The sequence below is a fragment of the Arachis duranensis genome, chromosome 4, assembly GCF_000817695.3.
Source record: "Arachis duranensis cultivar V14167 chromosome 4, aradu.V14167.gnm2.J7QH, whole genome shotgun sequence".
NCBI lineage: Eukaryota > Viridiplantae > Streptophyta > Magnoliopsida > Fabales > Fabaceae > Arachis > Arachis duranensis.
Window position 1 is genome coordinate 86,336,838 of NC_029775.3, and position 24,786 is coordinate 86,361,623.

The following is a 24,786-nucleotide window of genomic DNA, read 5'->3' on the forward strand; positions in this document are numbered from 1 at the left end:
ACAATCTCATCCATAATGTCACACTGGAAGATAGTGTGGTCTTTCGGTGGGTGCTTCATAGCTTCATCAAGGTTGAAGCTCACTGCTCTACCATCTATCTCAAAAGAATAGGTACCCAAGAAGGCATCCAATTTAAACCATGAAGTCTTCAAAAATGACCTTCCAAGCAAGATGGATGAAGGTCTTCTTGAGTCACTAAGGGGCATCTCTAGAATGTAGAAGTCAATAGGAAACGTCAACCCCTTAATGCTCTCCAAGATGTCTTCCGCAATGCCAACCACCGAGATTATGCTCTTATCTACCAAAATAAAACGCGCTGCTGACCTTTTCAAGGGTGGGAGCATCAAAGAATCATATACAAATAATGGCATAATACTAACACATGCACCTAAATCACACATACAGTCAACAAATTGAACACCCCCTATAGTGCATGTAACCATGCAAGGACCGGTCACCACATTTCTCCGGTATAGCACCCATTAAAGAAAAAATTGAGCTACCCAAGGGAATAGTTTCTAAATCATGTATCTTTCTTTATTCATGCATAAATCTTTTAGAAGCTTATCATATTTAGGCACTTGGTGAATAGCATCAAAAAGGAAAATAGTTACCTCAACCTTTTTGAAGATCTCCACCATCTTAGGATCTAGCTCCACTTGCTTCTTAGTCCTCCTAGCAGGGTATGGAAAAGGAAAGGGAATGGCTTCTCTCACAGCATCATCTTCCTTAGATACTCCATTCCTTGGTTGAGCAACTTCTTCTTCAAACGCATCTTGTACTTCATCTTCTTCTTCAAAATCTTCTACCTCAACAATGTCTTCAACTTGAGTGTCTTCTCTTGAGCTTGGCTCCTTGGGACTCCTCTCTTGCAATGTAGTTCTTGACTTCAAAGTGATGGCATTAATTCCACCATTGGGGTTGGGTAAAGGTTGAGAGGAAAGTGCACTAGAGCTTGAAGGTTGATTGTTAGGGGGTAGAGGGTGGTTTCATTCGTGATATAAGAGCTTGTAGGGTGGAGGTAAGACTGGTGAGGCTAGAGGTAAGTGAATTTTGAAGCTCTTTTTGTCCATGAAGGATAGAACAGAGTGTTTCATCTTGGTTGGAGGAGGAAGGAGAGTAGGTAATTTGAGGGGCTTGTGGTTGGTTGGGTTGAGGTGCTTGGGCTTGTCTTTGGTGAGGTGCTCGGTATGGAGGGTTTTGTTGATACCGATTCTATTGATAGTTGTTGTTATTCCACCTTTAATTTTCACCGTTGTCTCTACCTCCTTGGTTGTAGTTGTCTTTCCATCCTTGGTTGGAAGTGTCTCTCCATTCTTGGTTAGAATTGTCTCTCCATCCTTGGTTGGAATTGTCTTGCCAACCTTGATTGGAGTTACCACCTTGGTTATAATTACCGCTTTGTTGATAGTACCCTTGATTCGGACGATTGTAATAAGCATTTGTAGCCGCCAAGATGTTGTCCTCTTGGAGTTGTGGACATTCATCAGTATAGTGGGAATAGCAAGCGCATATTCCACACACTCTTTGAGGGACCAACTGTTGACATTGCTGCTGTGGAGGAGGCGGAGGTTGTTGTTGATTCAGCTGGAGCTGCTTGAGTATATTGGTCATCTCTCCCAGAGTCTTGGTGAGAGCAGCGTTCTCACTACTAGAAGAAGCTTCTACAATCGCCTTAGGATGGTTATTCCTTTACCTTGCATTTCGGGTAGACTCAGCTAGATCGGTGATCAGTTGCCATGCTTTTGTCACCGTCTTGTACTTCGTCAGAGAGCCATTACTCATAGCATCTAAGAGAGTCTTATCTTGAGGCTTTATGTCTTGGCAGAAATAGCTAATCAACACCAACTGGTCAATCTTGTGATGGGGACATGAGTCTAGGAGATTCCTGAAGCGTTCCCAAAACTCATAGAAGGTCTCTGATTCACCTTGAATGATGCAGGAAATCTCATTCCTCAATCTATCTATAACTTCTGCTGGAAAGAACTTGGCTAGGAATTCCCTTATGAGCGAATCCCAATTAGTAACAACAGCTTCTGGTTGAGTGTAGAACCATTCCTTTGCCTTTCCCTCCAGAGAAAATGGGAAGGCATATAACCAGACGGTGGTCTCATCAGCACCATGCCGCCTAGTAATTGAGCAAGCTATCTGAAAATTCCTAAGGTGCTTAATAGGCTCTTGAGCAAGTAAGCCGTGGAACTTAGGTAAGAGATTTATCAAAGCGGTCTTCAGTTCAAAATCCGCAGTCAAATTCGGATGACGCGCTTGATATGGTTGCAGTGTAAAATTTGGAGCTCCCGCTTCCTTGAGAGTAATCCTTCTAGGCTCTGCCATAGTACCTGCACTTAAATCAACAGAAGAAGCGTCAACAGAATTAGCAGGAGAGGAACTAGTTTCCTCTTCAAATGACGCTTCAGATTCAACCTCAGATAAGACTGGTGAATTGGACGAGACCCCTTCACCACCCTCAGGGGCTAACCAACGCCGAGCTCGCCTAATACGTGAAATGGTCTTTTTAATTTCAAGATCAAACGCGGCTAAGCTCGGATCCGATAATGAACACGTTATTCAATGAAAGAAACATATAGCTCATGGTAATAAAATATATTAAGAAAATTAAATAATAAAATTACTAATAAACAGAAAGCACACAAATAAAAATAAATAAAAAATGCAATTATGTAAATATAAAAATATTTACACCAACCAATAATTTAGCACACTATTGCAACTCCCCGACAACGACGCCAAAAATTTGGTGGGTGAAAAATTGCCGGTAAAAAAATTTTAATAAAAATAGCATTGTCAGTTTTAGTATTCTAGATTTAGAATACTATACATAATAATATTATACCTTGGATTTTGAAATATAAAAGAATCTCTCATAGAATAGAATAGGTTATGTTAATATTAGATAGAATAATGAAAAATTTCAAAATTAGATAGAATTCTAAATAGATTACATAATCGAATTCATGAATTATAGAAAAATTCCGAAATTTCTTTGTATTTGTATGTAGTAAAAGCGCTTTCTTTTGATTTGCACAAAAAAAGACGAATAGGAACAAAAAAAATGACCCCGTCGTTTTCTCTTTCTCTCTTTTTCTGAAGAGAGAATTTTTCTAATTTACAGTCTTACTCGACAAAATTCCCACTATCAATTTAATTTGTGTCACAATTAGAATTAAATAATTGGGAGTGGAATTCCCAGGTCATTTCCCAAAGAGTTGACATAAGGTGCAATTTATTGGTCAGAAATTTTCTGAGAAATTTTAGAATTGGAAAATGGAAAATAAATGACTCTCAATTAAAGTAATAAAAAAATGACAAGAGATTTTATATATTTGAAATAAAAGGTCTTGGCTAGGAGAAGATTAATTGGAGTTTCTATCCTTGTTGATTTTCCCAAGTATAATAGTAAAAGTTTATTGCTTCCACTTAGTTATCCTCTAACTAGTGAAGGAAAGTCAAGTGGATAGCACTAACTCTGATTCACAAGTCCTAGCCAATTCCTAGGGAAGGACTAGAGTTTATGAAAATTGAGTTAGCCAACAATTTCCAATTACAAATTAATACTTGAGTATTCCAACTCAAGGGTTTCCAATTAATCAACACCAAAGCCAAGTTGGGAGTCTACTCCATTAACATGAATGCCATTTTCACAAACATGTTAAGGAAGTAGATAACAGACATGGTAATTATAATAATTTAATAAAATAAAAAATGGCACTGACTTTTAATTAAAAGGAATTAAACAAGCAATAGAATTAAATATGAAATAGTTCATTACATTAATAAATTCAAAAGTAGCAAAATCTAAACATGAATTCAAGTAACTCAATGGAAAAACAAAAGAGTAAAGGTAACAGAAAGGCAAACTATAACGATGACGACTTCAATCGAAGGTAGTAGCAGCTCTCTCAATATCCAATCCAAAAACAAAAATTGAGAATGCTAAGAACCCTAGGAGAAGTGGTGTTTCTCTCTCTAGAATTCCCAAAACTAAAACTAAACTAAAGTGAAAGTCATGAATGAATTGTCCTCAGTCTCAGCTACACCCTTGCCTCTAGTATGCATTTTTGGGCTTGAAACTGGGTCCAAATCAGCCCAGAAATCACCCCCAACGAGTTCTGATAGTGCAGCACGTGACGCTCTGTCACGCGTACACGTCGGTCATGCATACGCATTGCTAGAAGTTGCTGTGACATTATGACCACCAACTTGAATTTTGTAAAGTCCAAAAAAATAAAGCATCATGATCATAAACAAACAAGGAATTGAAGAAGAACTTAGTATGTGCATACAAGTATTGGAAAGCTAGTATGGTTAATTGTTGCTCAATTATTAGATTTTATTTAATTGAAGTTTTCATCTAGTACATTTTGTGAAATCTTTTGAAATCATGAAAACCTTGAAAAAGTAAATGCAAAAAAGGGCAAGAAAAGAAAAAGGGAAAGAATGAGAAAGCTGAAGGCTTTGAGTACCAATGGCAATTTATTTGCTAAGTACTTGTGGTGTTTATGTATTAGGCAAAAAGCTTGAAAACAAAACACTTAGATTCAAGGCTAGGCTCAAGTGCAAATGCACTCCCTCAATGCTCAAAGCTCTGAGCATCAATGATTAGAAAGTTAAGAAAAGAAACAAATGAAGAAGTCCTCTAATTAAATGCTTGTGGTGCTTATGTATCAAGTGGTAATATTTGAAAACAAAGCATTTAGAGTTGTAGCTTTGTTATCAACTCATGGGTAAAGCACCCAAAAGGAGAAGCCAATAAAAAAATCAAAAGCTTGTTTCAAGGGAAAATTATAAGGAAAAGATTTCATAAAATGAGCTAGATAAAGCATCAATGATTTATATTTCTTTTGTGATTGTAGCAGGCATAGAAAACTAGCCTACCATGAACATTAACTTGCTATCCTTCTCACCTTGGATTGTCAATTTTTATTGCATGATTCTTTTCTTGCTTGGGGACAAGCAAGGTTTAAGTTTGGTGTTGTGATGACATGTCACCATGTCATGTTTTTCTGTGCTTTTTTATACAAGAAATTGATGATTAGTGCTTAAATATTGCATTCTTTTGTGCTTAAATGGTATATTTCTTTGATCTTTTAATTTTATAAATTTTGTACAAAATAAGAAAAAAAAAGCAAAGAAGCACAAAAAAGCTAAAAAGGATAAAAAAAGAGTTTTGGGGCACACTTTGAAGTTGGAGTACACTTTGGAGCCTTAGGCCACGCTTTTAAGCGTGGCCCATGACCAAATCAAGGGAATACTGCGCTCATTGAGTTAACCGAGCACTACAAGAGTTCAAATTCAGCTTGGGAGCAAAATTTTTCGTTAAGTTAAACTTGGGCATTCACAGCATGACCATGCCTCCTTCAAAGGGCCATAACTTGAGCTACAGACGTCCAATTGATGTGCTTCTAGTTATGTTGGAAAGCTGACATTCAGAGCTTTCCAACAATATATGGCAATTCATATTTGGCACGAAAGTGAGGCACGAGTGAAAGGCATCTTTAAGAACCAAAAACAAGCAAAAATAAACCAAAGTGGCTTCACCAAGATTCGAAGGGAGAGACACAAGGAAAGCAAGGAAGGAGCGCTACACTTCTTGCAAGGAAAATAAGCCAAAATGTCTTTGCTGGGATTCGAACTTGAGGCCTTCCACTCAAGGCAAGGCGCCACCTTCCATTAATTCACAAAGAATTTGCTCCACAATGCTTCCACCAAGGCTCGAAGAGGGGGGCAAGGCTCAAGCAAGGCCAAGGCATCAGCGCTCTTTGAGAGAGCGCTAAGTTAATGTTGTTAACTTTATCGTGGGTCTCCTCATGAAAATGCAAGGAAAAAGGCACCAAAATGGTTTGGCAAGGATTCGAACCTGGAGCCTCACTTGCAAGCAAAGGGATGCTACGCTCACTCCATTCACTGAGCGCTATGGAATGCACCCACGGGCAAAATTTGGCACGCAAAAAAGTGCAAGGGAACAAAGCATTGAGCGCTCAGTTAAGTGCATTCACTGAGCGCTACACTGATGCTTGACATGCAAAGGCTTGGCATGCGCAACAATTTGGAGGCAAACAAAGGGGAGTGCTGCGCTCTCCTTGTCAACCGAGCACTCCCCTGGAAGCATGCCCCATGCCTCAAACCAACTTGAACCAAAGCCAACCGGACCCATCCTTCTTCAAACTCATTTTTATTCAAGGCCAAATAAAAATCACCCTATTTCATTGGAATCCAAAGCAAGCAAAGCCTAATTGACATCACTCAAAGGCACAAGGAACAGTTAGATTAGGATTTTCATTTTAAAATTTAATTTGTTTTCAGTTTCATTTTTATTTTCACCTTTTAAAGCCTATATAAGGCATCATTTTCCTTTTTGTAAGGAGGCTGGCTCCACTAGGGAGCAGTAGGAGTAGAGAGCTCTCTCTTTTAGTTTTCCTTTTTGAATTTGAAGAATTGAGATCTATTTTCTCTTTCTGTTAGCTCTTACTTCTGGAATTTCTGATTTCTGTTTGGAGTTTTGGATTGAGATTAAAGGAATTCTGTTTCAATCTTTGATCTAAAATCCATCTTTGTTCTTCTTCAGCATAATTCTAAAAATCAAGGATTTGAATCCAACTTTCACTTGCTGCTTCACTTACATTTCTTCTGCAATTTATTTTCTATTTGATCAAGAGAGAATTAAGATCCAGATCTGCTTCTTGAGCTCATTGCTTTTCTTGGATCTTCTCTTTTAGATTTTACAATTGAGCTAAGTTTATTCATGTTTTTTTTTCAAGAAATTTTACCTTGCTGTTTAGATATTTTGCAGATTCACTTCATCTTACATTTCTCTGATTCACTGCAATTTATATTTTCATGCTCAGTTTTGAATCCCAGCACTCAATTTCCTTTATTCTTCCTGCAATTTGAATTTTTCGTTGCTTGATCTATTGCTTTCTTTAATTTTCAGCACCCACTCCTCTTTACATTCACTGTAATTTACATTTCTTGTCATTTAAGTTTCTACAATTTACATTTCTTGCTCTTTAAGTTTCTGTCTAATTTACTTTCTGCACTTTAAATTTTCTTGTCATTTACTTTCTACTGCATCAATAATCACTCACCAATGTTAACTTGACTAAACTAATCACCCACTAAAGTTGCTTGATCCATCAATCCCTGTGGGATCGACCTCATTCTAAGTGAGTTATTACTACTTGATGCGACCTGGTACACTTTTCGGTGAGTTTTTGTGTTGGAATTTTGTTTCTAACCCATCAAGAAGTCAGAAATGGGTGCAGTATAAGATCCATGGACCTTTCTTGCATCTCCCCCATTATCTGGGTTAGCTGCCATTGTTGTATCTTTAGCTTCTTGTTCTAGAGCTCCTATGAGATTCCTTACGGCTCTGCTAGCCTCAACTTATTGCAAACGCCATCTTAGAGTCCTTTCTGGTTCAGGATCTAGATCAAAGAGAGGTTCTTTATCCATATTCATGCTCATAAATAAGAAGAAAGAAACCAAGAATAGAAAAGAAAAGAGTATCTATGTTATAGTAGAGGACTCCTAGTGAGAGAGTTAGATGAAGAGAAAAGAAAATAAAGTTATCTTTGAAATAAAAAAAATTTGAAAATAGAGAGAGAAATAAATTGAAAGTTTTTGAAAAAGATGAGAGAGAAGGAAGAGAAAAATTTTTGAAAAAAAGAGAGAGAAAAGAGTTAGAAATTTTTGAAAAAAGAAGAGAGAGAAAGAGGTAGAAGATTTTCGAAAAAGATGAGAGAGAAAAAAGAATTAAAGAGACACAAAACTTTTGAAATTAAAATAAGATAAAACAATTAATTAACTAATAAGATTTGAAAATAAAATAAAACAAAAGATTTGATTTTGAAAATTTTTTAAATTTAAAAAGAAAGAGGCAATCAATGATTTTAAAATTTAATTTTGAAAAGAAAAAGTCAACTAAAATAAGATAAGATTTTAAAAATTTAAGATGGAAGATTTGATTTTCAAAAATTTTGAAATTAAAAAGAGAAAGTCACAGAAAGATTTTCAAATTCAAAAATTAGAAAAAGTAAAAAAAAGAGAGAAACAAGATAAGATAAGATTTTTGAAATTTTAAAAATTTTAAATTTCAAATTTAAAAGAAAGAAACGAACAAAATAATAAACTTTTTAAAATTTTAAATTAAAAAGAAAGATAAGATAATAAAATTTTGAAATCAAAGAAAAAGATAAGATAAAGATTAAAGATAAAAATATAAACAAGAAAAATTAAATTAAATGAAAAGATACCAATGGGACACCAAACTTAAAGATTTTGAAATTAAACAACAATAAATTCGAAAATTAAAAAGGAAAAACACTAAAAGACACTAAACTTAAAAGTTTTAAAATCAAACACATTATTTTTCAAAAAATTGGGTATAGAAACACCAAAAGACACTAAACTTAAAAATTTTAAAATCAAATAAGAAAAATAACACAAAAATTTCGAACAATAAAGAAAGAAAACCAAGAACAATTTTTGAAAAATCCAAGAAAAGAAAAATCAACAAAAACTAAAAGGACACCAAACTTAAAAATTGATACAAGACTAAAACAAAAGAAAAAGATGAAATTTTTTTTAAAGATTTTGAAAAAGAAAATAAGAAACAAAATTAAAAGAAAAACAGTTCAAAGTACCTGATCTAAGGAGTAAGACAACCGTTAGTTTGTCAATCTTGAACAATCCCTGGCAACGGCACCAAAAACTTGGTTCGCGAAAATGAACTTCGCACAATTGAACCAGCAAGTGCACCGGGTCATCCAAGTAATACCTCAGACGAGTGAGGGTCAAATCCCACGAGGATTTCTGGATTGAGCAACCTGTGGTTATCTTGCAGATTTTAGTCAGAAAAATAGAAAGTTGATTGTTGTTATTATAGGAACATAAACAAAACAATAAAGAAAAGACGTAGAAACAATGATAGGAAATCAGTTGAGGCCTCAGAGATGCTTGTTCTTCCGGATTAAGACTTCTTACTGACTACTTCAACAATGAATGATTCATTCAATGGCTGGGCTGTAAGTGATTAGGCTAGGGCCAATGGTCATTAATCTCCTCTTATCTAAACCGAATGCCAGGACCAGTGGTCATTCAATCTGGACGAGGGTGAAGCTCACGCAATTCAAGCTCTGTTGATCCTACTCAAAACGCCACAGACAAGGTCGAATCTTCTGGATCGGAGATTGAAGCTCTATGATTCTAGCCTTAGCGCCATAGAAACCTCAATTATCCATGACTAACAAGATTTTATGTCACATATCTCAATTAGCCAGATAACGTGTTGGAATCTGTGACGCATTCTCAAGCTGTAGCTTAATACTATCCCGCCAAGGACTTGCAAGAACTTATGTAGAATGAGGGGTCATATGCCAGTTCCACCTTAGATTCATAAGGATGAAGAATGAAAATGCATCATAGAATGGAATCAAACATGTATTAAAGTAGAAAAGTAATAATATTAATCCACAGGAAAGAGCAGAGATTCTATCCTTAACCTAGGAGGTTCAGCCGCTCATATTTTACAGAAGAGATAAGTTCTGAGAAGCTGAAGATCAAAAGTTTTTAACAAAGGTGATCTTCCTTCTATTTATACTAATAACTAGACCTAAAAAGATATTAATAATAATTAGAAATTACAAAAATGAAATAGACTAAGCTAAAGGTGGAAAATCCTCTTCTAGGCCCACTTGGTGAGTGTTTGGGTTGAGCTTGGCGTCTAACTTAGAGGACTGGGTGTTGAGCGCCCACTAGGGAGTGTCCACGCTGCCTTGGTGCTCCCTTGGTGGCGTTGAACACCAGAAAGGGCGTAAGTTGGGCGTTCAACGCCCAGTTTGGGGAGTCATTTCCAAAGAAAGGTATAGACTATTACATATTTCTGGAACGTTTTGGAAGTTAGCTTTCCAAATGCCATTGAGAGCACATCAATTGGACCTCTGCAGCTCCAGAAATGCTCGTTTGAATGCACGAAGGTCAAGATCTGACAGTGGTACGTGAAATCGTGATCTCACACACTTTCTTCACAACTCCCGTAGCTGACTAGTAAGTGCACTGGGTCGTCCAAGTAATACCTTACGTGAGTAAGGGTCGATCCCATGGAGATTGTCGGCTTGAAGCAAGCTATGGTCATCTTATAAATCTCAGTCAGGTAGATTCAAATGGTTATAGGGTGTTGATAATTAAAAGACAGATAAAACATAAAATAGGATAGAGATACTTATGTAATTTATTGGTAGGAATTTTAGATAAGCATATGGAGATGTTTTGTTCCTTTTGAATCCCAGCTTTCCTACTGCTTTCATTCAGTCATGCGTACTCCTTTCCATGGCAAGTTGTATGTTGGGGGATCACTGTTGTCAATGGCTACCATCCGTCTTCTCAGTGAAAATGGTCCGGATACGGGTTACGTAGGGCTAATCATCTGTCAGTTCTCACTTGTGTTGGAATAAGATCCAATGATCCTTTTGCACACTGTCAATGCGCCCAGCACTCGCGAGTTTGAAGCTCGTCACAGTCATCCCATCCCAGATCCTATTCGGAATACCACAGACAAGGTTTAGACTTTCCGAATCTCATGAATGCTGCCAATTGATTCTAGCTTATACCACGAAGACTCTGATCTCACGGAATGAAAGGCTCTGTTTTCAGGAGGGGCAACATTGCGTCGTGAACCAGGAGGCCAAGAGATACACACTCAAGCTCTCACAGATAGAATGGAAGTGGTTGTCAGGCACGCGTTCATAAGGGAGGATGATGATGAGTGTCACAGATCATCACATCCATCAAGTTGAAGTACGAGTGAATATCTTAGAACAAGAATAAGCGTGAATTGAATAGAAAGATAATAGTACTTTGCATTAATTCATGAGGAACATCAGAGCTCCACACCTTAATCTATGAGGTGTAGAAGCTCCACCGTTGAAAATACATAAGTGATGAAGGTCCAGGCATGGCCGAATGGCCAGCCCCCTAAGCGTGATCAAGAGATCAACAGTGAAACAAAGATAGTCTCCAAAATGATCTCAAGATCTCCCCCTTTTTTTAAAATACAATAGTAAAAGTTCTTATTTATAATGACTAGTAACCTAGGGTTTACAGAGATAAGTAAATGATGTAAAAATCCACTTCCGGGGCCCACTTGGTGTGTGCTTGGGCTGAGCATCGAAGCTTTCATGTGTATAGGCTTTTCTTGGAATTAAACACCAGCTCTGGTGCCAGTTTGGGCGTTTAACTCCAACTTTTATGCCAATTCTGGCGTTTAACGCCAGAAAATGGTAGAAAGTTGGCATTAAAACGCCAGTTTGCGTTATCAAAACTCGGGCAAAGTATGGACTATTATATATTGCTGGAAAGCCCAAGATGTCTAATTTCCAACACAATTAAGAGCACGCCAATTGGGCTTTTGTAGCTACAGAAAATCCATTTTGAGTGCAGGGAGGTCAGAATCCAACAGCATCTGCAGTCCTTTTTCAGCCTCTGAATAAGATTTTTGCTCAGGTCCCTCAATTTCAGCCAAAAATACCTAAAATCACAGAAAAACACACAAACTCATAGTAAAGTCTAGAAATGTGATTTTTGTATAAAAACTAATAATTATATACTAAAAACTAACTAAATCATACTATTTAGTATTTAGTCTAATATAAATAAAAATTAAGTCTAACCTAAATATTAATGATTTCTAATATCTAAAAAGTAAGTAACAATATTAAAAAAATATGAAAAGATATTATCACTAATATTTTTTAATTAAATAAAATTTTCAATTCCCATAAAGTATATTTTTTTCTTCTTGTGAGCGTCCTTCTTGATTTATTTGGTATTAATTTTCTTTGTTTCAATTACTACAACTGAGAGTTCTTTTTCAGCTATGAATATTGTGAAGAATATTTCAGAAATAAAATGAAAGATAAATTTCTTGCTAATTGTCTTTTAATTATAATGAAAAGAAAATTGCAGAAAAATTTGACACAAATTCTATTATCAATGAATTTTATGAAACGAGGAATCGACCACTTCGTTAATAAAAAGTACATATATATTTTTTGTACTTTAAAATATATTCTCTATCAGTATAATTTTGTAATACATTTTACATTATATAATTTTTTGCATAAGTTTTTAATATTATATATGTTATTGACCCCCCATGATACTATTTCTGGATCCGTCCCAGGTTGCCTCTGAATCAGACTATGCCAAAACTTGCCAATTTCAACCAAAAATCACCTAAAATCATAGAAAAACCACAAAAACTAAAAGTAGCATCCAAAAAGTAATTTTTGCACTAAAACCTACTAAAACTTAATAAAACTTAACAAAATATACTAAAAACACTAAGAAAATAATGCCCAAAAGTGTATAAAATATCTACTCATCAGTAACTCAGTTCAATCCATAAGACTCACGTAACCATAAAAATATATTTTTCATTGCAATATCAACTTGTAACAATTCTTAATAATAAAATGGTTTTAAGAAAAAGCCCATACCTCGTATAGTCGAAGCCTGAAAGCAATAAAACACATAAAAAACCCCTTTTTATCGGCTGCAACAGCAACAGCCACAACCAGAGCTCCATACCACTTTTGCAACAACAACTACAACTCCAAACGCGACATGCAATAACCGAAATAACGCCACAAAAAACTCAATAACATATAACATAAACAGATTTGTAAGGATTCCAGAATGAAAATGCTTACTGTAACTAACGAGAAACGACTAAACTGAGCAACAACAGCTCTAGTGGTGGTTCTGGGGAGCAGAATAGTGGATAGGGGCACAACAATGGCAACATTTCCTTTGACAGTGGTTCACCAATTATAGCGGAGCTGATTTCTAGCAGCCAGAGGTGTGGTGGTGCTTGTAGCAGTGGTGAGCCACTCTGGCAACCCCTTGTACGAGCTCTCTTCCTCCAACAGCGATGATCCTAGCTTCGATGGTGACAGAACGAGGACGAGCTCCTCCTCCTCCTCACGTGCAACAGTGCCGATGGAGGATGTAGCAGTTGCGGTAGTGACACGTAAACAGCGGTGGCACTTCTCCAGCTCCCTTCAGCTCGCACATCTTCTCTCTCTTGCAATGGCATGGCGACAGGACAGCGACAATGACCAGTGTGATGAAGCTAGTAGCAGTGGTAGTGTCTTCTTTGTTACGACCCAATTTCTGGTACGTCATGATCATACTAGAAACTGAGCGCTACCAACTTGTCTTCCTAATTATTATCTATTATTTATTATATGAGCCTGATTCGTTGTTAAAAGTGTAGTTATTTTTTGAGGTACTCTTTTTTTTTGAAAATATTTGGATTAATAAATAGAATCATTCATAATCAATTCAAAACTAATAACAGATAAAATAGTTATAAACAAACACACAAAAATATATCTCAAGCAGTTGATAACATCCCGTGATCCAGCCTTTATTAGAGTATAGAGTTTTAGTTAGAACACCCCTAGATATAGTTAGATAATATATATATACATACAACATCCCAGGCCCTGACCTGTTCAATAAGTTCCTAAGCTGGTGCCTAGACTTGCCTAGACTCCATACTCACCTAGTCCCTCTAAACAACTAAAGCGAGGGAAAGTACGTTCTAAGTCTTCGAAACTCAAGTCAGGTGGAATGTCATCAAAAGGTGGAACATCATCTACTACTCCTCTACACGATCAGACATTGCCATATGACGTCTCTCTGGTACCTCATCCAGTAGCCACTTAGCAAGAGTCTCGTACACCAGATTTAGGTTAAAGTTTGCATACAACCGGGGTGCAAACGTTGGCTGGTCTCATAGTATATACATATAAACAGAGAACGAGATTTACCCTAGACTCAGAAGACTACCTAGAGCAGAATCTTCTTTACGAATGGTCATTAGTTAAGTTCATTAATTCCGTGTCAATTAGCAGACGAATAACAGAATACAACAAAGCAGTAAATAGAAGACAAAGATAAATATAGAAAATAGAGAAAATAGAAGGTAGAACACAAACAGAAGAATACAAGAAAATAAAACACAAACACAGAGAATAGAATACAGAAAAATGAAGCATACATTCATTCAACAATCATAACAAAGGAAATGCACAACCAAGTATGATCCATGTCTGTCCTATGCAGGCCATGAGCTCACGTGTCGGTTTACAGCCTGCAGCCCGACATTACCTAGGAACAAGTCCCAGATATGGTTTCCCTTTGTGTCCTTAGTGCATATGTGTCGGTCGTAAGAATACCACTCCTTTGTGACTACCGGCAGTCGGCGCAAAGCTCGACCCTATAATATACGCACAAGGGGAAACAGTGATCCTCAGTCCGTGGGCGTCCCCAAGATCAACACACAAACAAAATAAAGATCCTCAGTTTGTGGGTTTTCCCGAGATCAATATACAGCAAACAACGATCCTCAGTTCATGGGTCATACCCGAGATCAATACACAACAAACAATGATACTCAGTTTGTAGGTTATACCCGAGATCAACATACAACAGTTCGTGGGTTATTTCTGTAATCAATGATTATCAGTTCGTGGGTTTTCCCACATTTATAACAAATAACTATTTATAGGTTTCCCTGAGATCAATGATCATTCACTTCGGGGGTACTTCCCGAATTTAACCAATTATCAATCTATAGGTTTTACTGCTCTTCTCTCTTTGTCTCTTTACTCTGCTCTGATTACTCTTTTCTCTTAGTCTTTTCACTCTGCTTTGATTACTCTTTTCTTTGTTTAACGTATGTATTTAAAGCTTATGTAAATTTCGGTATGAATAGTTAGCCTGTCCCAAGTATAGGTTTATTAAGTCTATACTGAAACAGTTTAACTTTTCATATAATACCTAACCTTAGGCGCAACTCAAGAACTAACTATGTTGCCCTAGTTTGTTCGCTAATATCTGTTTGATTCTGTCATTAAAACTTTACAGACCTTTTCTTTGATTCTTATCTCTTCTTTAACTTTCTATCTTTCCTTTATCTTTGCCTCAATAATATGTTATTACCACTCCCTAAGTGTTTTATGAAGGTAACTATGAGATTCTGAGCTTAAAGTTGTCTTTCTAAAGCTTTTACGAAAATTACCTTCCTTTTACTTTTACTTTATAACTTCACTTTTTACCACCTGTAACTTTTAATATTTCTACTTTAACCACCCTAACTTTTGGAAATTACAAAATAACCCCTCAAACACCAAAATAATTACAACCATGCCCTTTTTAAGATCCAAAAGGTATTTGATGAATAATTATTTTACGATATATTTTGGTTTGATTTGAGTGGATTTCATCACATATACCCACATTTATTCATCTAAATAGCATGCTTTTGAGATTTCTTCCTAAATTGTGTTTAATAGTGAAAATATGATTTTTAGGCCTTAAAATAGCTAAAATTAATTCACTTTTAATCCCATTTGGTGCCTTGATGTATTTTTTGAGTGATTTCAAGTTTCCAAGTCAAGTATGGGATGGAAGAAGTGAAGAGAAAATCATGCAAAAAGGAGAAATCATGAAGAAAATGAAGTTTCGAAGCTGCTGCAAAGGTGCGTACGCACAACGGTGACTTCGTGCAAGGATGCGTACGCACCAAATGTCGTGCGTATGCACGATGGGAATTCTGCGCAACTGTGCGTACGCACCGTTGGTCATGCATACGCACGCGTGCATATGCGTGAGGTCATTAATGCAAATTACTGGGGGCAAATTCTGGGCCTCCAAAACCCAGTCCAACTCATTTTCTGAAGTTATTTAAGGCCAAAGTGAAGAGGAATGAAGTGGGGGCAATTAGGTTTAGCTTTTTTTCATTTTGTAGGTCATTTTCTATAGAGAGAAGCTCCCCCCTCTCTCTAGAATTAAGGTTTTCTTAGTTTAGTTGCCTTTAATTTCAGAATTTAATTATTGTTTTAGTGTAGTTTCATTTATCTTTATATGCTTTTTTATCTTTATCTTCTTCATCTCTTTTTGTTGTTTCCCCTTTTATGTCAATTTCTCATGTTATGAACACTCTTGTTAATTTTGCTTCTAATTAATGCAATTTATGTTTTCATGTCATTTATTGCTTTCTCTAGTTATTATTGTTACTTTCTTGCTTTGGTACTTTTAGAATTTATTTTATTGCAATTTAATATTATTTTATTCTCATGCACACCAAGTGTTTGATAAAAGTTTTCACTTAGTTTTTCTACACTCTTGGCTTGAAATTGTTGACTTTGGTGATCCTTGAGTCATTGATGTCCATTCTTGTTTGATACATTAGAGTAGTTAGTTAATTTGGTTTCTCTTTACTCTATGTGACCCCTTAGTATTTACATAGGACTTATAGATTGAAATTAACTATGCCTATTTGACTTATCTTCGATGTAAGATTGACTAAGTAGGATTAACTCTTCATAATCATCATATGTTTGTGGTTAATGACTAGGATAGGTAGCCTTAGTTCTCAGTTACTTGCCAAGAGATTTCTTGCATTTTAATCTTCATTGCTTTGACATTTAATTGCTTTGACTTTTATTGCTTTGATGTTTAATTTCTTGCATGTTTAGTTTTCACACACTTAGTTGAGAAATTGGATGTTTGGGTAGAATTGAGTTGTGGATGTCCATTCCGCATTGTGTGTGAATAGTGAATTGATTTGGTTTCCATTGACGCTAGTCTTTCACTAAGTAATTAGTGAGTTGACTAGGACTTATGGATTGAGATCAATTATACCCTTTTGACTAATTCTCAAGGAGGATTGACTAGTTTGGATTGATTCCACACAATTTCCATGTTTGTGATCCACAACTAGGATAGGAATCCCTAATTACCCAATTCTTGCCAAGAGTTCTTTTTAGTATTTAATTTCCATTTTCATTGCTTTTACTTGCTTTGACTTTTGCTTTCTTGCATGCTCATTTACTTTCTTGCTATTTACATTATTTGCTCTTTCTTGCATTCCCAATCCCCCATGCTCTCCCACAGCCAATAAATGTACATTTCATTGCAACTCCTAGGGAGAACGACCCGAGGTTGAATTATTCTCGATCTCGGTTATTATAATTTGAATTTAAAACATTTGATGTGGGAATTAATTGTTGGTCTAAACTATACTTTCAACGATGGAATTCTATTTTGTAAAAATCTAGATCGACGATAAATTCTTATTCGTCAAATTTGGCGCCTTGCTGGGGATTGCAATGGTGTTGTTTTTGGCTATTGTAAATATGTTAATATGTAAATAGCTTGCTTTTTGGTTGGTTGTACATATGTTACTTGCTTATTTTTAGCTATTGTGAATATGTTGGTATGTAAATATCTTGCTTTTTATTTGTTATTATGAATATGTTTTTTCTTGTTTGCCTTTTGTTTTTTTTTCTTGTTGGGAGCTCGTAGCTTGTTGGACACTCCATCAAAGCTTGGTACAATCAATGGAGAATTTGGAGCCTTAAGCATTGTTAAAGCTCTCCATAAGTCCAACTTAGGGACATTAAACCAAAGTACTAGGTGGGAGATACCCTACCATGGTAACATCTTTTCTTTCCTTGCTCTTTGTTTATAGCCTTGGTTTATTGCATTTTTGCTTGTTTTGATTAGCCTTGGATTAGTTTAACTTTGAGTTTAGTAGCTTAATTTGTATGTATTCATGAAATTTTGAATGTTTGAAGTTTTGGGGTTAAGCTTTCATTGAACTAAGGTTGAATACCTTAGGAATTTTTAGAGAAATTTTTGGAAAACAGGGCATCTGTGCATGCGCACAAAACCTCTAAATTTCATAGCCACTGTTCGCAGCGCCAGCACTGCTAGTGCATGGGCGCTCCCCTGTTTTCTCACCACTACACTTTTCTTCTCCTTTTCTTTCTACTTCCTCTCTTCTTCGTTCTTCCACCACTCTCTTCTCCTACTTTTTCCTTCTCTTCTACTTGCTTTACTTAGTTTTGTTTGCATTTCATTTTTTATTTTTGTAATTACATTAGTTTTTTTAGTTAGTTGTTAATTAAATAAGTTGCAAGTGTTTGTTTGATGTTGATTGGGTTGCTTCTTGAATTTTGGTTTCATTTGTTGATGAATATGTGCACTGAGCATTAAGTCTTTGTTTGATTGCCTAAAATGCATTCTTGAGTTTGATGCATATGTTGTCGTGACCATATGTGTTGGGCTATATCTTTGTTTGGCATGCTAATCATGAATGGTGCACTTTTAATTTAGTGAATTGAGTTGAACTACTTATTCATCATGATTTTTAAACGGATATAATAACTTAACAAGGTATTTGTTCCTTGTTAATGCTTTGTATTTTTTTAGTCGACTTGACTTGATTCCTATCAAGACTTGTCACTTTTTGTAACAAGCACCTTATACATGTGATTATTTCATTATTCCTAAGGATGAATAAGTAGTCTCTTTTCCTCATGAATTGGTTATTGTTGATTGTGTCACTTTCTATTCATTTTGCGCTTTCACTTGCACAATTTCAATATCCAATGCATCATATACTCAATTCACTTTTATGGTCACCTAGAGTTGCTTGTGCCTCAAGTTTCACTTATTCTTTACTTGCATCCTAGGTGACTCAATTGAGGAACATATGCTATCTCTTTTGATTATGTGGATACCGCTTTACCCGGCCAATGTGTATGTTCTAAAGCACACTTAGGATACACGCATTGTCTTCATTATACCACAACAACTTACTTTTTCTCAATTCTTGTTTTCCACAGTAACTCAGAGCCCCATAGACCACCAGCTGATGGTGGAGCCTCTTAGAACATCTCATCACCCCCGAATTGAGTGCACGCACGGAGGACCGTGCAACGTTTAAGTATGGGGGTTGATCCACAAATTTTGGGGCATAAAGTTCTCTCTTTCTCAACACTTTGCAGTATTTTCTAGTTTTTAATAGTTATATTTTTGTGAATATCTGTTTAGTATTTCATTGCATTATGCTTTGCTTAATTTGTTTGTATATATCTTTGCTTGATTACAGTTTTATTATAGTTATAATTGCATGTTGCACGGTAGAGTAATAAGTTTGGTAAAATAACAAAGAATTTTCAAGAAATCTCCTTTTAGGGCATTCCATTGATTGGATTTGAAAACATATTTTTGAACTTGCTTGAAGTACCTTTTTATGGAACATAGAAAAGAGCTTGAACAAATACCAAATGAGACTTGAGCTTTAATTGTGTGGTTGCACATTTTCAACCACAAAATTTTATTCTTGTGTGATATACTCCTTTTATGACTGTGATCTTTGATTTGCTTTAGTCTATATATCCTATGTTTGATGTTTTGAATTGCATTTAGTATGATTGAGGCCATTCTTTGAATTGAACTCACTAACCCATATGGCCAACCCTTACATCTACCTTTGTAAACCACTTTTTGAGCCTTTAATTCCCCTTTGTTCTAATTTTAAGCACAACATTCGCCTTAAGAGAAAAGCTATTAATGTCCATGAATTGTATCTTTGATTATCTTGAGTTTGAGTGTGTGTTAATCAAGTGTGGGGGGAATTTATGGGAAACATTGGTAGTTAGCTTACTTTGGGTGTTCATTGAGAATATTTGGAAAAGTGGGAAAACACTCATGCATTCATTGCTTAAAAACATATGCATCTCTCCAATAAAAAAAGAGTTTGATGTACATACTTTGTATATATAAAAAAAGGAAAAAAAAGAGAAAAGAAAAGAAAAGAAAATAAGAATGTAAATAAGAGATGTATATGTGGTTGAATTGAAAAGAAGCATGCATGGGTGAATGTGAGAAAGAGAATAAATGGGTAGTTACGTTGTTTTGTTATGTATATAGGATGATATAGAATTAGGTGGGATACTTGAGCTAATCAAAGATCCAATCTATTAGCCACTTAACCATCTTAATCCTACCCTTACCTAAGCCCCATTACAACCCACAAAAGTCCTCATGATATTTGCATTCACCCATCAAATATTAGTCGATTGTTAGATGACTTACAAATCTTTGAGAAACATGATTAAAGGGGGATTGAGTGATTAAACCCTACATACTGAGCGATTAACACTTCCAGTGAGGGGTTCAATTGCTCAATTCTATGTTTCCTCCCTTATCTTGTATCTTCTTGCAAGTTGTTGAAATGAATTTGAAAATTTCAAATAAAATCTTTGGACATTGATCATATTGCTATAGTTGCTTTTTCTTAGCCCTAATGATTTATTGTTGGATTGATTGAGATTCTCTTGTTTGTTTTTACCAAACTCAATAAGAACCATAGTATAGATATAGATAGATAACATTTCGTATAGTCGCATGCATATAAGTAGTTGCATTAAATAAATTATTTCCCCTTTCATTCATCTTCCTTGGTTGTGTTAGCATGAGGATATGCTATTGTTTAAGTGTGGATGAATTGATGAATCCATATTTTACGATATATTTTGGTTTGATTTAAGTGGATTTCACCACATAAACCCACATTTATTCATCTAAATAGCATGCTTTTGAGATTTCTTCCTAAATTGTGCTTAATTATGAAAACATGCTTTTTAGGCCTTAAAATAGCTAAAATTAATTCACTTTAATCCCATTTGGTGCCTTGATATATTTGTTGAGTGATTTTAGGTTTCCAAGTCAAGTATGGGATGGAAGAAGTGAAGAGAAAAGCATGCAAAAGGGATATGGCATTTTAGACTTGTGTTCAGGAGCCTTTGGCAATGTAGGATAAGTGTCAAGAGAGTCTAGAAATGGGTTGTCTGCACGCTTTGGAGGGGCGTGCTCTACTTCTTCCTTCTTCTCCTCTGGAGTTTCTTTTTCAACTGGCTCCTTATTAACTTGTGCTTCCATACTTGCTACTTGTCCACTTATCAAGGTGATATCCTTGCATTCCTCTCTTGGATTCACCACTGTATCACCCGGAAATGTATTTGAGGACCTCTCAGGTATTTGCTTGCTCAATTGGACCATTTGTACCTCCAAGTTTCTAATGGAAGCTCTGGTTTCCTGCATAAAACTTTTCATCATCTCCAAATTAGAATCTTGTTAGGGTTGAGAATTTGCCTGCTGAGGTGGTTGTTATTGATGAGACTAAAATTGGCGGTTATTATGATTGTTCTGTTGGAAACCGCTCTGAGAATCATTGTTAAAATTCTAAGATCTATGAAGTTGGTCCATCCACCCAAAATTTGGGTGATTTCTCCACTCCTGATTGTATGTTTTAGAGTATGGATCATTATTAGGGTTCTAGGACCACTCCCCATGTAATTTACCTGTTCAGAACATGATTGAGCATAATCATAATTATCATTTTGCACAAAATTACCTGTCATGTCATAAGGGACCTCTTGAGGTGGATTTTGGGTGTTGATAGCTGAAACTTGCATTTTACTCAACTGTTGAGTAATTAAATTCATATGCTAACTCAAAATTTTATTCTGAGCAAGGATAGTATTAATAGCTTCTACTTCCATAACACCTTTCTTCTGAGGAGCCTCAGAGTTCACAAGATTCCTGTTAGATGAGTATAAATATTGGTTGCTAGCAACCAACTCAATAAGCTCAATAGTCTCCTCTGGTGTCTTCTTCATGTGCAATGAACCACCTGCAGAATTATCTAAGCACATCTTGGACATCTCACCCAAGCCTTCATAAAAGATATCTAATTGGGCCCATTTGGAGAACATGTCCGGAGGGTATTGCCTAGTCAGTAGCTTGTATCTCTCCCAAGCTTGATAAAAAGTTTCACCATCCTTCTGCTTGAAGGTCTGAACCTCCACCCTAAGCTTAGTCAGCTTCTTTGGTGGAAAAATTTAGTAAGAAATCCAGTAACAACCTTGTCCCAAGTATCTAAACTCTCCTTGGGTTGGAAATCTAGCCACAGCTTTGCTCTGTCCTTCAAGGCAAATGGGAAGAGCATGAGTTTATACTCCTCAGATTTCATCCCATTAGTTTTCACAGTATCAAAAATCTGCAGAAAATTAGAGATAAACTGATTGGGATCTTTCTGAGGGAGTCCATGATATTTACAGTTTTGTTGCACCAAAGTGACTAGTTGTGGCTCAACTCAAAGTTGTTTGCAGCTATAGGAGGCACCACAATGCTTTTTCCATAAAGATCTGCAGTAGGAGCAGTGTAAGAGCCAAGCACTCTCCTAGGTTGTTCATTCCTATCCGGATTTGCCACATTGGCATTAACAGCATTATTGTGATCCATAGTGGACTTTGTAGCCTTGTTAAGTCTTGCTTGTTGCAAACGCCGCCTGAAAGTCCTTTCGGGTTCAAGATAAAAGTCTAAAAGAGGTTCCTTGTCTTTGTTCCTGCTCATAAACAAATAGAAAATAAAGGAAAGTGGGAATCTCTACGTCAGAGTGTAGAGAATTCCCAATGAGATAACCTGTGTAAAAGAAATAAAATAAAGCAACTAAATAAATAAAAAAAATTAAAAATTTCGAAATATTTTTATTTTTTATAAAAAATATAAATAGGTAAATTAAAATAAAATTACTAGGTAAGACCAAACTTAATTTCAAAAATAATAAAAAATAATTGAGCAAAATTTTAAGAGTGAAAGTTGAAATTTAAATAAGACTAATAAAATAAAAAAATGAATAAATAAAGAAGGAAAACGAAAATGAAATAAAATAAAATAAATAAAAAAAGGACGAAAGAAAGTTTGAGAAAAAAATGGATCAAATAAAACTAATAAAATAGAAGAAAAATAATGAAATAAACAAAACAAAAGTGAAATAAAAATTAAAAAGGAAACAAAGGTAAAAGGAAATAAAAAGAAAACAGGGGTGGGGTAAAAATTATATAATCTAAGCAATCAAACAACTAGCAGTTGTCAATTACAATCAATCCTTGGCAACAGCACCAAAAATTTGGTGCGAAATTTCTAACCACAAACTAACTGGCAAGTGCATTGGGTCGTACCAAGTAATACGTCAGGTGAGTGAGGGTCGATTCGACGAGGATTAATGGATCAAGCAACAATGGTTTTGAGAGTTCAAAGCATTAACAGTAAATTCAGAATATCAGAAGACAGACAGTAAATAAGTTGGAAATAATATATGGAGAGACAGTTAAGGCTTCAGAGTTATCTATTTTTCTGATTGACTTTTCTTACTAACTATTTTAATCATGCAAGATTTAATTTATGGCAACTATATATGACTAAACCCTAATTCCTTAGACCTTTTTAGTCTCCTCTAACTCTCATCAACCACCAATTCCTTGGTCAATTAATTCCAATTAGAGGGTGAAGTTCAATTCTAGTTATATGCTACAGAAATCCTAATTACCCAAATATAAGATGATTATATGTCACGTATCCCGTTAAATCCAGATAATTAGAAATTTAGGAGAATATATTTTCAATCTGTTATTCAAGTAAAGAGCTTTTCCAAGTTATACAAGAACTCAATTAGAAAGAGGGTCATACTTCCGTTCCACCCAATTTCATAAAATAAAGAACGAAAACAATTCTTGAAATATAAATTAGTACATGAATTAAAATAGAAAAATAATAGAATCAATCCATACAATAGACAGAGCTCCTAACCTTAACTGTGGAGGTTTAGTTGCTCACGGTTCAGAGAGAAAAACTAGGATTCAGGTAAACTGTAATTTACAGAATGAGGTGGATTCTTCCAGAAGAGAAGTTTCTTTTCCCTTTTATATCTAATCCTAATAAATTTAAATTATATTTTTAAAAATAAATAATATCTTTTCCTATTTTTAAATAAAAATAAAGTTTGAATCAAAATTAATTAAAACAATCTGCGCGTCTTCAATTGATGAATGGGGACCACTTGCTTCGTAGGGAGGCACACCTAACTTGGCATTAAGCCACGCCTTACTTGAGGTATGCAGTGATTGGAGCTACAAGGCTTGTGTTGTTGCGCCCTACTTGAGTGAAGCAAAATCAATGTGGCGTGCTTTTGTTGTGGCATGCGCCTAACTCAAGTTTTAGTGGGCCTTACTTGGAGTCACGCTCATTGTTGTGTGTTGTTGATGCTGTCTTACGCCTAACTTGAAAAATCTCAAGTTAGGTGCATCCTTGGCCGAATTGGTGGGAGAGAAGTGTGGACTATTATATATCGTTGGAAACCTCTAGAAGTTAGCTTTCCAATGCCACTGGAATCACATCCATTAGACCTCTGTAGCTCGAGTTGTTCAGGTTTGAGTGCAGAGAGATTAGGGTTGACAGCATCATTTGTCTTCTTCTCTTTTTCTGCGCAAAACTCCATCAAATCCAGCCAAATACTATCTAAAATAAATAGAATTGCACACGACTCAAAGTAACATCCATAGTGGCTAAAAGATAATTAATTCTTGATTAAACTCAATAAATTAAATACAAATTAACTAGGAAAAGATAGGATAGATGCTCACGCATCACATAACCAAACCATATCATAATCACACAACTCAAACACAATTAATCAAGATTAATATTACCTTGATTTGTTGCTCCAAATCTGGTTACTCTTTGACGTGTTCTTAAAACACTTTTTCCTCTTACAACACATCAAGAACAACTTTGAATCCATAAAACCTCAACTGACCAAACCTTAATAAACATGTTTGGAAGGGATTCCCCACCTTAAACTTTCTGGAAATTGAAGATTCTTGGCTCACAAGTCAAGCTAAGCAAGAGATCTAAGGAAGAACATCAAGAAAACACATGTTTTGCATGGTTTTCCTTGAAAACCAAATTCAAAGGGGAAGAGAACAGCCATCTCACCTTATTTCTAGCCTTGATAAGTTACATGGTTATGTAAAGGAAGAAGAGAGGATCATTTTGGTGTAATCA

The 24,786-nt window shown here is 35.6% G+C and overlaps 1 non-coding gene across 1 annotated transcript; it reads left to right on the top strand.

Moving 5' to 3' along the window:
* The first annotated feature begins 1,855 nt into the window (after window positions 1-1,855).
* LOC127746963 (small nucleolar RNA R71) lies at window positions 1,856-1,962 on the top strand. The gene has a single exon (XR_008008768.1). It is a non-coding gene; the product is annotated as a small nucleolar RNA R71 (small nucleolar RNA).
* The last annotated feature ends 22,824 nt before the right edge of the window (window positions 1,963-24,786 follow it).